General features: G+C 51.9%; 1 long non-coding RNA gene and 1 pseudogene across 1 annotated transcript; one reads left to right on the forward strand and one right to left on the reverse strand.

Moving 5' to 3' along the window:
* Positions 1-6,381: 6,381 nt before the first annotated feature.
* On the forward strand, positions 6,382-8,819 carry LOC122192342 (annotated as a pseudogene).
* Positions 8,820-10,253: 1,434 nt separating this feature from the next.
* On the reverse strand, positions 10,254-12,895 carry LOC122192341. The gene is made up of 3 exons (XR_006182590.1): positions 11,378-12,895; positions 11,147-11,284; positions 10,254-10,333 (listed from the first exon to the last, which is right to left on the reverse strand). It is a non-coding gene; the product is annotated as an uncharacterized LOC122192341 (long non-coding RNA).
* Positions 12,896-12,951: the final 56 nt, after the last annotated feature.

Raw genomic sequence — 12,951 nt, forward strand, 5'->3', positions numbered from 1 at the left:
TAAGGTCACACCTTTAAAGAGCAACGCACAGTGTAGCAGATGGGAATAAAGCTTTCAGCTATTCCCAGACTCTGCCAATAGCATCTAGTTATTTATGTTGAAGGGGAGAACAGTCAATAACAGTCAGTAGGTCGGTTTGGGTTTTTGAGTTCTCTGTTCCCCTGGTGCGCAGGGATGCTTTCTGCTGAGTGGAATTGCTGCAGCTGATGGTGCAGGGGCAAACACCCACCCAGGCAGACTAAGGCTCCTCACTGCAGAGCTGTGGCTCCAGAGAGCAACTCCTACCAGGAGCTCTGCAAAACACCCTGATCCCAAAGCTCACTATTGCTGTCGTGTTAGAGAAGAGTCTGCACTCAGACGTTCCCTTCCCAAATCGTGCCGCACAGCTGTTTCTCTCCTGGTGCTGCCTTCATGCAGTGCAGTCACCTCTCAGAGTGAGAGACACAAAACCAAAATAATGTCACTAAGTTGAAAAAGGACTGGATCAGTGACGGAACAGAGCCATCACAGCTGTGTGCTGCACCAGCCCACCCTGCACAATCACGGTGTCAGCACTCAGCCACAACCCACCATGCTGCTCAGCGGAGGGCTTCAGCCCTACGTTACACTGCTCACAAGGGGGTTTCTACTGAAAGCCAGGGAAGCAGCAGATGTGCAGGGAGGAAAAGCTCCTCCGTCCTTAACTATGGCTCACGACCAGATACAGGACTGAGAAACTGCACTGTGATACCCCAGAATCAGCAAGAAGCAAAGCATGTGGTCATTCTTACAGGAGGTCCAGAAATGAAAGAGCAGCGTAAAAAGAAAAGCAGAGGTGAACAGATCTGCTTCAGTGCTTGCTTAACTCAGGCAAACCTAATTTGGAGAAGAAAACTGAAGTTTTTAGCTGAGCTTGGAGGGGACTTACTAAGCAGCAGGTCAGCCTGGATCCAGCTAAGCTCCTGGATCAGCTCTTTTCTGTTGGCCCAATCTCCTGTGAAAAGCCAAGAGCAGAAATCCAGCTCTGAGGGCTCAGAAGGAATAAAGGACAGAGAGCCCAGGCCGCCTGAATTATTTTTTTTCCAGGAAAGATGTGAAGAATAAAGTTGTTCCAAAAACCTTCCTCAATTTTCCTTGTTCCACTACCAAGCAGACAAAAAGCATCAGCTTTTCTCATTTGCACTGAGTTAAGTACCTCAAATACTGTGGACCGCTGACATTGTTTGATACGAAACACGTTCTTAACGCAGAACATTTCTTACACCCAGCCAAGCATTAGCAAAGCCTCTCACCTCTCTCAATATCCTCTTCCTAAACTGCAACCCTGAGCTCCCCTACCACGCTGCTGCAGTTTGCCAAGTGATTATTACTCAGCAGAACTGCCACGGGAACAGAGGAAGACACTTCTCATTGCTTCCCAGCTTCTAAGCACACATGTTTTAAGTCAACTGTTTTGCTTTTCTCCAGCTTCACTTCCAGCCTTGGGCACGGACATCCCTGGATCTGTCTGGTCTCACTACCACTGCTAATGCAACATTTAAAGGCTGCTGCAGGAATAGGAAGCTGGCATCTGTTTGTGCCCACAGGCCCCAGGCACCATTTCTCAGCTTGCCTCCAGCAAACAAATCCCTTGATAACAACAAGGCACGTTAGGTTCACTTTTCCATTCCAAGGAAATGGGCAAAACTCAGCGCTAATTTTCCAGCAAAGTGTGCATTTCATTCCTTTTGTTAAGCAGCTCTTGCACAGTTACCCAGCAGTGGAAATAAAGCTAGGCAAGGAAACAGACCTGCAAGAACCACGTCCTGTTTGTCACACTGTCAGTGAGACACTGAGCCATCGCATTCCAAGAGCCAACTTCAGAACCAGCAGGCACTCATGTGGGGAATCTCACAGAAACCAAACACCAGCGTCGTATTCAATGCACACGCATGCACAGTCCTGTCTTGCTTGGATTTGAGAAACAAGATCCTGAGGTAAGGTTGATTAGAACAGCTTATCTTCTGAATAACAGCACAGGGACATTCTCCTGCAAGTACAACGAACATGGTTCTCTCCCAGAACAGCCCAGGCTCTTCCACTGTGGCACCAGGCAGACCAGAACTGTGACAGCTCTGCACTGAACAACTCCAGCATTTGTTTCAGCCACCAGGAGCAATTTCTCCCAGGATGTACATTCCATAAGATCAACACTTACCACATCAGGAAAATCCCATTTCAGTCTGTAGAGAACGCAGTAAGCCTTAAACACGCACCCAGGAATCTTCTGATGCTTCACGTATGTTTCCACGTGAGCCCATGGAGGTACGTGCACAAACCCCACTGTTTGTTAGCAGGACTGGAAGCCCTGGTTTGAAAACACACCCAGAGTGTTCTGGTGTTAACAGAAACACTGACAGATCTCAAATGCATGATGACAAATTCTATCTCAGAAAATACCGGCCTACTAACTGTTGCCCAGGATTCTTACCAGTCAGAAGCAGTGAATTCCCTGTCTCATTCACCATCTGGGCAGCATCCTTGGTTCGTCTGAACAACAGGACGTTGCACCATCCCGCCTCATGGCAGAAGAGTGCAAGACTCAACTGCACAAAATGCATATAATATGGAAAGAGACAGCCCATATTCCAACAAGCTTTGATCCCCCTGAAAATTAACATCCAGATGAGCTCGTGGGTTTGAAACGTCACTGTTTGGCCAATGAATCAGCCACTGACATATTCCAGTCTGCGTTTCTGATCCACCTGGTAAAGCACCACAACAGCTTGAGGTATCTGTCAGGGCTTTAGTTTAGAAATACTGATAATCCCATCACTCAACCCCAGCCCCATCACTCTGCCAACCAGCAGAAAAAATGGTCATGGGTAAAAGCCAAAGGGACGTGAAAAAGTCTTCTTATTTTGCTGAACAGCCACACACCATTTGCATGAGCACTGCAGAAAAACACTGCAGAAAAATCAGCTGTCAGTCAGCTTCTGCTTCTGCATCACATCCTGACCAGAAGGGGGAAAAAGGCAATTTCCAGTATTAAGAACAGCACTGACATAACAGGGACATCGACTGGAATGCAGGCCAACAGAACAGTGGCGAGTTACAAAGTCAGGGAGAGGTAAAACTCGCAGCAAAGTGCCAGCTCCTGCGTGAGGGGGAGTTCTAAAGGAAATAGGGTAATTTGACTGGTGGGAGAACGGCACGGAGGGGAGCTCATGGCTTAAAGAACTTAAAACATAATGAAGCAGGCAAAAAGCCATCGCTGAATGGAGACCCGTCAAGCACAGCTGATGTTCAAGCACTTCTGCTGGCATCCTTTTCCAATCCTCTATTTTCCTTGTGAGAGCAAAACCAGACCAGCTCAGTACCTTGGTGCTGTACAGTTGAGCCTTCCACAGAGAAACTGAAGTTTCCCAGTCTCTATCACACAGTCTATTATTTGTCAGCTGTGAACAGCTTTGCTCTGAGATAAAGAGGTTTCCAGCTCTCCAGATCAGAGCATTACTTCCAACAGCATCTCAAAAACAGGCCCGACTGGGGAGAACCCAGAGCGAAAAAAGGAAGTCCTGCAGAACACGGCGGCACCTGACGGCCAAACTCGTGATGTTCAGTGAGGAGGGAGAGGGAGCAAAGGGCAATAGGCACGTACCACAACTCTGCACACAGCTAACACTGCCCTTCCAGAGTCCTTCCTGGAGAAACAGCGCGCGAACCTTCATCACCCTCATCTAGCAGGGACGAAACTGTGGAAGAGAAGAGGGGGATTTGCCCAAGATCAAAACAGCACTGTGGGGAAAGAAAGGAAAGCTCACACAACAAGTTTAACGGCCTCTCCAATGATGCTCGTGTCACCATCCCTGTTTTTCCATCAGGAAAGAAAGGTCAGAAAAGCGACCGTGTGGTAGGACACGGCAAAGGACGTTGAACCTGGGAGTGCAGGGGAGAGGAAAGGATGGAGAGGGATGACAAGCCTAGAATCAACTCTTTGATGCGCATTTGTGATGCCGTAAAGAAGCTGCATCTCAGGACAGAATGATTACCCATTTTTCAATGCTGCACATCTTTACAGTCCCCTCAGACATCAATCTTAGGATAATAACTGTAAACCTGCCAGACCATAGAGCTTTGTGACTGAGTAGAAACTTATCGCTATCTGCATCATGGGAAATGGCCAGTGCTCTGTTTCTCCCTCTCCAACCACATTACAGTGTGGCAAGCAGCTACTGAAAAGCACAGGCTGTTATAAAGCAAAGTTTGTCACAGCCACAGGACACACCTCCAGTCAGCTTCCATTAGATGGGCTCCAACTGCTGCCCTTAAGACAACGCTTCATCCATTCACAAACAAGCTCATTAATGATGAGAATCCTTTGTATTATTTTCATCACAGCACTGAAGCACTCACAGCACAGAGAGAGGCTCCTTAACGGGCAAGGTGCTTCCACAAACCCCTCTGCACACACTTGTTCTGCCTGCTGGCCTACAGTCCAATGTTTCCATAGCTAAATACTTTCATTTAGGGAAGGTTCTCGTGGAGCAGTTGAATAACCAAATTACCAGGAAGGCTCCCACTGACTTCAAGAGAGGACAGACCGAACCACTGGAGACTGGGCACTGCAGAAGTTTGAACTCACTCTAAAACAAACAAAGTCAAGATCCCACAGCCTCTACAAGGCACAGGAACGTGTGTTGTCAGCAACTGCGAAACTGTGAGACCCCCCCCGCGGGGTCTGATGTGTTAAGCTCCCTCCCTGCTCTAATGATTGATGTGTGATGTGCCCCCTTGGGGGCGTAGACGAAGTAATTAGGCTATATAAGGTAGTGTATACGGGTAATAAACGCCATTTGCTGCTCATCATATTGGTGTCGCCTCAGTAATTGGCCAAGCTGCGGTCTCCCGGGAAATTCGGTACGGGCGTGAAAAGCAACAAACGTGGAAGGTTGTTGGGTTCGTGGTTCCCACCCAGTAACATCACCTGCCTCCAGCCCCCTGCTTAACCCGAGGCATGATGCAAGGCTGCAGCCCAACACAAGTCATGGTGATCTGCAGGAGGGCTGGCTGTGAAGCCGCCGTCTCCCACCTGCTGGCCCCAGCTCTCTGCAAGGCCTGACCCCTCAGCACAGCCATTTACAGACCTGCTAGCTCCAGCCAGGAGCACAGGTCAGCATGCTCCTTGCCCTCCTAAGGAGCACCAGCAGTCCCCAGCCTTGCTCAGCCATCACCTTCTCAGTGTGAGACCACGCACTGCACCGCATTACGGAACTGATCCAAGCTAAAAGTGCCCCATTTCATTTTTGTCTCGTCAGTTCAAAAACAAACCTGACAGAAAACAAGGCACGTATAACTCCACCTATACGTCTGCCTTGAGAACAGGCATCACTGACAGAAGGGCATGCAGGCCCCTTGGCAGTCCTAGCATCTGGAACCAGTCTCACAGAAATTTCCCAAGGGAGCGAGTGGAAGCCCACAAGTCCCGTCCCATTAAAGCATGTCCAGTTTAAAACCTAGCACGCACCAGATGTTCCAGCTCCTGTGATACTGCTGGGTGCAGTTTGCTCCAGTGCACAGCTGCAGTTACACCTCGCTAAGCACCAGGCCCCCCAAACCCAGTACTGATTCTCACTGCAAGCAGTGGATAACAGTGCTCATAGAAACCAGGCACAGGAATTTAAGAGGAAAGGCAAACTACTCAGCTGTAAACTGGCTGTTCCCTTCCATGCCTGAACATTTCATATACTAACGTGGCCAGTCAACACCCCCTGAGCTTTTCACTGCCCAGATCTTGCCTCCAAGATAAAGGTCTGCTCCAATATGGGAGAAACAGATGGAGAAGCTCAAACTGGGAACTGGGGATCAGGTCCCACATTGTTCCTGAGGAAGTTCTCTAGCTACACAGCGCAGTATCAGCACTTGAACTTCCACTTGTCTAAAAGGCTACAATTCAATTAGTGCAGCAAATCCTTCCCTTCTCTGATAACCTTCCCTAGCCCAGCACCTACATATAGCCACCACAGGAAAGCAAGACCATCCCTAATAAATCTTACCTACTGAAAAGGTGGCTAGCAAACAAAAAAATGTGAAAGAAAGCACCCTCCAAGCTGCACAGGCCACAGAAACTAAAAGCAAAGGGCCCAAAGCACAGCACTTGCCCTCAGCCTCAATTAGCAGCAAAGTGGGGTTTGGGAAAACAATGGCCTCTTCAGAGCTGCTAATAGGGCAAGGATGAAATCGCAGAATTAAAAACAAAATCCTCCCACACACACTGATATTCAGTGGCTATTACGTTTCAGCTTAAAGTCAGCCAATACGCATCGTACTGCAGCAGCTCTTAGAGCAATCTTGTTCACAATTGGAAATGGATTACATTATCACAGCTCCACCAGCCACATAGTGCAGAGCAAACTGTCAAACATGAAATCACAAACGGTTATTTTGTACCCCCCTGAAGGGTGCCCCCCTCAGCGTAAGGATTTGCCCTATTTTATTACTAAATCATTGCTCCCACACAAGTTCCCATCACAGGTATCTATCAGTGCTGACATTCTTACACCAGCGAGGGATTCTCAGGTGCGTGCACTCTTCTTCCCCATCCCAAAGATGCACTGAGCAGATCTGCCCCTCGGGGTTCCTCCTGCATCCCCCACCCAAGAGGCACCAAGCCCCGAGCAGGCAAAACCGTCAGATGCCAGTGGTGAGGAAGAGGAGGAGGAGGCCTTCCTCGTCAGCCTCTCCAAGTTCATGAAGGAGAGGCGCACATCCAATCCCAGACCTCAACTTCAAGCACAGCGCATACCTGGCAGGGGCTTCTAGGACGGAGGATGTTCTGGGGATGGAGGAGCCTTTGGGACAAAGAGCTGGCGTGCACCGCATCTCACTGACTCCTTCCTTCTTTCCAGTTAACCTGTGGAAGATTTACAAAGCATGGAGAAGCTTGGAGCCTACGAGCTGGTAAGCAGGCAGCGTCCCCCATCCCATGGCTCTGTGCTCCAGGTTTGGGGAGGGTTCATCCATCTTCACACCGTCTGCCTCCGCAGGTAACAGGGAGATGGCTGTAGAAGAATGTGTACGATGAGCTGGGCAGCAGCCCCAGCAGCACCAGCGTGGGCAAGTGTGGACCCAGCAGCACTACAAGGGGTGGCAGTGTGGGGGAGAGGCACCGAGTGCCTCAGTTTCCCCCCTTCAAGGGGTTTAGTGGGACTGGGGCTCAGCGCTGTGACTCGCACCCCGCAGGCTGGTCCTCCTGTACATGCAGCACCTGAAGGGCGAGGACGACAAGCCGCTGCCTCCCAGCAAACCCTGAAAGCAGCATAAAGTCTCCAAGGGCACTGAGACGAGCGAGAAGAGCAGCAGGAGATAGAAGGAGAAAGGCTGGGAGCAGGTGAGTGGCCAGGGGTGAACCTTGGGAACCACCCCACACCCTGCTCTGCCTCCCTGTATCCATCCCCACACTGGGCACGTGGCGAGGGAGTTCTGGGAAGGATGAGGTCAAGACCAGAGTGGAGAACTGAGCTTCCGGAGGGGGAGCAGAGGGATGGGGCGGGTACACGACCCAGCCTGGCACCCACACCCCAAACCTGCTTTAGCTTGCAGGTGGCATCAGAGATGGCAAAGCTGGAGGTGGGAGCCACCCTTGAAGGAGGACCCAACAGAGGCCCACAAGCAAGGCTGGCCACGGGAGCAATGTGCCAGCCCCACGGCCCTGGCACAACCCCTCTGGGGGGTGTCCCAGCACTCGCTGCGCCCACAATGAAGCCTACAAGGGCCTCTTTTCCAGCTTTTACTCCAAAGGCAACCACCCCGTCATGTCTCTGCTGGCCAAGAAGAAGCTGCTGGCCCAGGTGAGCGAGGCAGAGTGCACACACTGCCACTAACACCACTGCACTGCCACTAACACCACTGCACTGCCACTAACACCACTGCCTGGAGGGCAATGGGGCAGCGAGCAGCACTCACCCCAACCCAGAGCCCAGCCAGCTGGCAGCCAACCCCCACTTCAAGGAGCAGAGGAGCCCGGAGACACAAGGATTGAAGGACGCATTCAGGGAAGGCTGGAGTGAGGCAGGACCCATCCGCAATGCATCCCCTGGCAGGACAGACAGACAGCCTTACCCAAGAGCTGAGGATGGGGGCCCTGCACCCACTGTGTTCACTGCCTTCTGTCATGCATACTGCAATCAGCTGCCACCCCTTTGGGGGATGCTTCTCTAACTTGAAGGATTTCTTGGAACCACAACCCGAGAACACAGAGGACGACTGGGAGAAGCCCAAGACCTGTGAACCAAAGCGTGGAGCAGAGAGAGCCTGCAGCCAGCCACCTCTGCTGCTGTCAAAGCCTGCTGGGTGCCCCCTGGGGCCGGCTTCGGCCCACTGACACAGAGCCACCAAGGACTGGCCAAACCCAAAGCCATCATTCCCAGACCCAGCTGTGCCATTCCACTCACCCCACTGCCTCAGCCCCAAACGTTCACAAGGGTGAGATGCTGCGCTTCCTGATGAACTTCAGCAACCCTCCAGAGCACCGAAAAAACCAGGCACCCCACCAAAGCCATCTCTCTCCATTATCCCCTTCGTCATCCCTGCTTTCCCCAGCCCTGCGATAGCCAGCTTGCACAGCCCTCCAACCCCAGGCACCACCAACATCCCACAAGGGCTCACTGCAGCACCAGCTCTACCCCACAGCGACGTGGCACAGCCAGCACACCTACAGCACTCCACACACCTCCGCTTCCCACTGCAGCACCAAGCTGCTGCCTTGCTCTGGATCAGCCCTGGCCCCACAGAGAGGCAGGCAGCGGGATGCTGCAGCACTGGGATGCTGTCAGAGCTGCTGTGTCCCATGGCCAAAATGAGCTGGACCGTGTCATTTCTGAAAAAAGATAAAGGAGCAGAATGAGTTGCAGAGGTTTTCTTGCTAGAGATGCTGTGCCCCCGTGCAGTTTTGTGGAGCCAACGCAGACACGCAGTGGATCTTCCCATCTTGCCATGCTGTGCCCAGGTGCTGGAGAGTAGCATCCTAAACAAACCTCACTGGATGGTCCCAGCTTCACCTTAGCAGGTGTGTTTCCTGAGAGTTTCCTGCACAAACTGAGACTTACCTCTGCTTTTCTTTTCTGCATTGTTTTTGGCGTCTTTATTCCAGCCCCAGGGTTCACAGCTGTTTCCTGGAGCATCCATGTGTCCCAATGTGGGTGCCACAGGCTGAAATCAACGTGCAGCGATGGCACGGAGAGGCCTCCTTGCTCTGGAACCCACCACAGACAGACAGACAGCACCTGGGATGTGATCTGTGGAGAGAAGAGGAGCACTCTTGGTGGAAGCCAGATGACCCAGGACCACTCCTGAGGAATCTGCAAACCAGCACAGAACTGCAGAGCACATCTCCAGCTGCTTTTTGCCTCTGCAAGCTCCCACTGAGCCACTGCAAATGACCCAAAATCTTTGCTGCAGCCTCAGGACTTACTTCTCTTGTGCCAGCTCCTCTCCACAACTGTGGGGTGTCCTGGGCACCCCGCTATGAGCTGTAAAATGGGAGGAGCAAAGAGATGCTCATCCCTAAAGGGGCACTTGCTCATCCACAAAAAGGGAAAAGAAACACAGCAGGGGTAAATCAGCTCTGAAGGAACACTTCTGCTGTTTCTGTGGAAAGGAAAGGACTTGGGACAGAAAGTAGAAAAAAAGACTTATCCCCAGGCAGCACCGGTCACTCCATGCTGCTCTAAGGGTTAGACTAGGTGAGAAAAGTTCTCACTGCTGCTGAAATAGGTCAGAGCAGCTTCATAAAGCATCACAGATCCAGCCAGTTCTGCATCCTCCAGTGTGCACCGCAGAAAGGCATTACACGTGTGGCAGTGTCCAGGCACGTTTTGCCCCAAGAGCCCTGACACAAAAGGCATAAAGGTGACTCCAGCACATGAGCGAGGACGTGGGCACAGGGCTCAAGTCGTTCCTCAGAGACTGTGAGCAAGGGCGTGAGAGCAAAATGAGAGACGCAGTGATCCTCAGGGTATCTCAGCCTCGCAGAGAAATTGTGACTACAGCCTGTGAGATACAGCTGGGCTGCTTAAGAACACTGAGCATCCACAGCTGACCCACACCTCGATGAGTCGTGTCCACAGCTGATGTCCACAGCTCCCTCAGATGCTAGAGTAAAGCTCAGGCTCACCCAGGCTGTGTCTTTCCCTGAACTGCTCCCTTTTGCAGTGAGAGCTGGCAGAGCTGGGCCCATGGCCACCTCTTACCTCTGAGCTGGTTGCAGGGTCCCTCAGTCAAGTGCAGGGCACGAAGGAAGCTGAGACCCAGTTGGTTCCTTGCTGCTCACTGCCACCAGAAAGGTCCACGCACTGCTTGGGAAGCACAATGCCTCCTGGGGAAAAGAGAAAGCAGGAACAGGCCATGCAGGGGGCTATCACCAGCAGAAGGCCAGATCCTTCCGCCTGATGTCTACTCCTCTTTCCAGTCCTGATGTGGCCCAGAGGATGCACAAGTATCGGTGCTTAGCAGCAGGACTCAGGGAAGGATCTGTAGAATCGGAGCTGATTCAGCTCTCCAGCCTGGCAAAGGAGCAGAGCCGTAGGGCTGCCATGAGCTGCAGGACTGACTGCCCTGCTGTCATTTGGGTGGTGAAGCTGAAACCAGGTGGCTGGCAAAGTCCCATCTTGCTGACTTATAATAAGTAAGTATCCATATATATATGGATATATATATATATATATATATTATATAATAAGGTAAGTATCCATAGAACACCAGATGAGAGAGACAGGCTCTGGGCTGAGAAGGGCTTGGGATGGTCCAGGAAAAGGGCGCAGCTTACAACTGTTGCTCAGCATCTCCACAGGACCACTACTCACCATCAGGATGCTGTGAAGTCCAGAGCACAAGGCAGCGGTGAGACAGGGAGGTCACAGCGAATCCCCAACAGCTGGGCAACACCTGCAGGTGGCACATGGACAGTGCGGGAAGGGAGGTGCAGTGGAATTGCCAGGTCACAGCCTGAACCACTGCGTGAGCACACGAGTACCTCGAGCGGGGAGCCTTCCTCTCTCTCCATCTCAGCAGTGCTCCCAGCAGCACACACGCAGTCAGTCTGCACAGGTCTCCCCCCCCAGCCCTCAACCCCCTTTCACCTTTCAGCACACCGCAGTTCAAACGCAGAAGGCTGCATTCCTCAGCTCACCGCTTTCTGCCAAACTGTTGCTGGGAGGGATGAGTCGATTCCTCTTGCTTTGATATCCTGTTCTATAGCTCCTCTATCTCAAATAAAGGCTCTGTCATCGCCTTGTTTGCTTTACAGGTGGGAAGGGGCAGAGGACGTCTGTAACAACCAGAATGATCAGTGCAGTGGAAGGAGGTGTAACCACAAAGGGACTGGCACAACAGAAGGGTGTTACAAAGACAAAGTGCTCACCTGTCCCTGAAGATCCAGGCTCACAGGGAAAACTCCACAAGGGAGGGATCTCCAACCACATATCCTCGCCCACTGCACAGTCAGCCCTTCAGTGAGGTCTAGGAGAGGTGCAGCCAGGCTCCCCTCATTCCATCATACAACTGAACTGCCCTCACCTGTGCTCCCAGGGCTGACTGGGTCCTTTCCCCAGATGCTCCATCAGTGGTTCAGGCCCTGACTGAACACTCACCAGACAGCATTTCTCAACAAATAACAGCCAAAGGGGGAAAGGGTTATTCCCCTGCTGTTTCCCAGGCTGCCCATAACAATCACATTCTGCTGTGCTGGTTGGCACAGCTGACAACAGGATCTTCTCACGAGCCAGCAGAACGAGGAAGTGAGCAGAGCTTTTGGAAATGTGCCTGCTGTCAGGGTGGGAGTTTGGGCCTGCCCCAGCACCATGCATTTCCACCACACGACACGGGAGGTGGCAAATGTGTCGGAGCCAGTGGGAGAGCTGGTGGAGCAGGAGGAAGCTTGGATGCCTGGCAGGTGGAGGGGACATGAGGTAGCCTCATCCATCACAGCCATGGGCAGCGCAGACAGACGGCCATCGGACGTGACGTACAGGGTCTTCATGGGGCTGGCCGTGGTCATTGCGGAGAAGGGAAGAGCGTGGTCAGCAGTCATGGAGGCAGAGCAGACTTGCAGGGTTTCAGGCTGCGCAAAATAACCTTTGTCTCATTGTGTCTTCAGAGTGACTCAAAAACCAACCCCAGCACTGTCACAGCCTGGGCAGAGCATGGCAAAGGAACCCTAAACCTGTCGGTTCCCTTCCTACACCCCTCAGATCACTCACAGAATCCCCTCTCCCTTCAGCAATCCCACCCTCTCCCCAGGGGCAAGGACCACAGGGCTCTTCCTTGGTCAAGAACTCCCCATCCACCTCTCAAAGCTCTCGCACAGCTAAGGCATCTTTAGCTCTCTCATACCAGCAGGTGGAGTCCATGCCCCCACTTGCCACAGCTTCGCAAGCTCTCACCTGCTTTTGCACTGCACACAACAAATTGCAACAGTGTCGCATGCCCCTACCTGCTTTTGTTTTGCAACATGCCAATAGCCTGCCTCTGCACTGCCCATGCCAGCCTGCCTCTGTGCCACACGCCCCACACACACGCCCCTTTTGCTGACCACTGCAGAAGGTGATAATGCTTGTGCATGGCAATGAAGGTACCACTCCCTGCTGGATTGTCTGGTGGGCCAGGTATGCCGTGCTAACAGAGAGAAAAGAAGAAAAACAACTGAGAGATGGAGAAAGAAGGCCCTCACTAAACTAAGGATTTGGGGACTCTCTAACACACCTGTTTTCTCAGCTCAGTTCACAGTTACTTCAAATGCACACAGCACCTGCAAAGAATCACGCTCCAACAAGGAAGGAAAACAAATCCAGGACGCAGTGAAGGGCTCCCAGCTCTCAGTGGTTGATGCCTGCTCCGTGTACAGAGCATGCAGATAAATACAGGGCAAAAATAAACAACAGCAGAAGAAAAGAAGAAGAAGAAGAAGAAGAAGAAGAAGAAGAAGAAGAAGAAGAA

Source organism: Lagopus leucura, unplaced genomic scaffold, assembly GCF_019238085.1.
Source record: "Lagopus leucura isolate 7727_CA_CO unplaced genomic scaffold, USGS_WTPT01 35892-0_obj-0_obj, whole genome shotgun sequence".
NCBI classification, from domain to species: domain Eukaryota; kingdom Metazoa; phylum Chordata; class Aves; order Galliformes; family Phasianidae; genus Lagopus; species Lagopus leucura.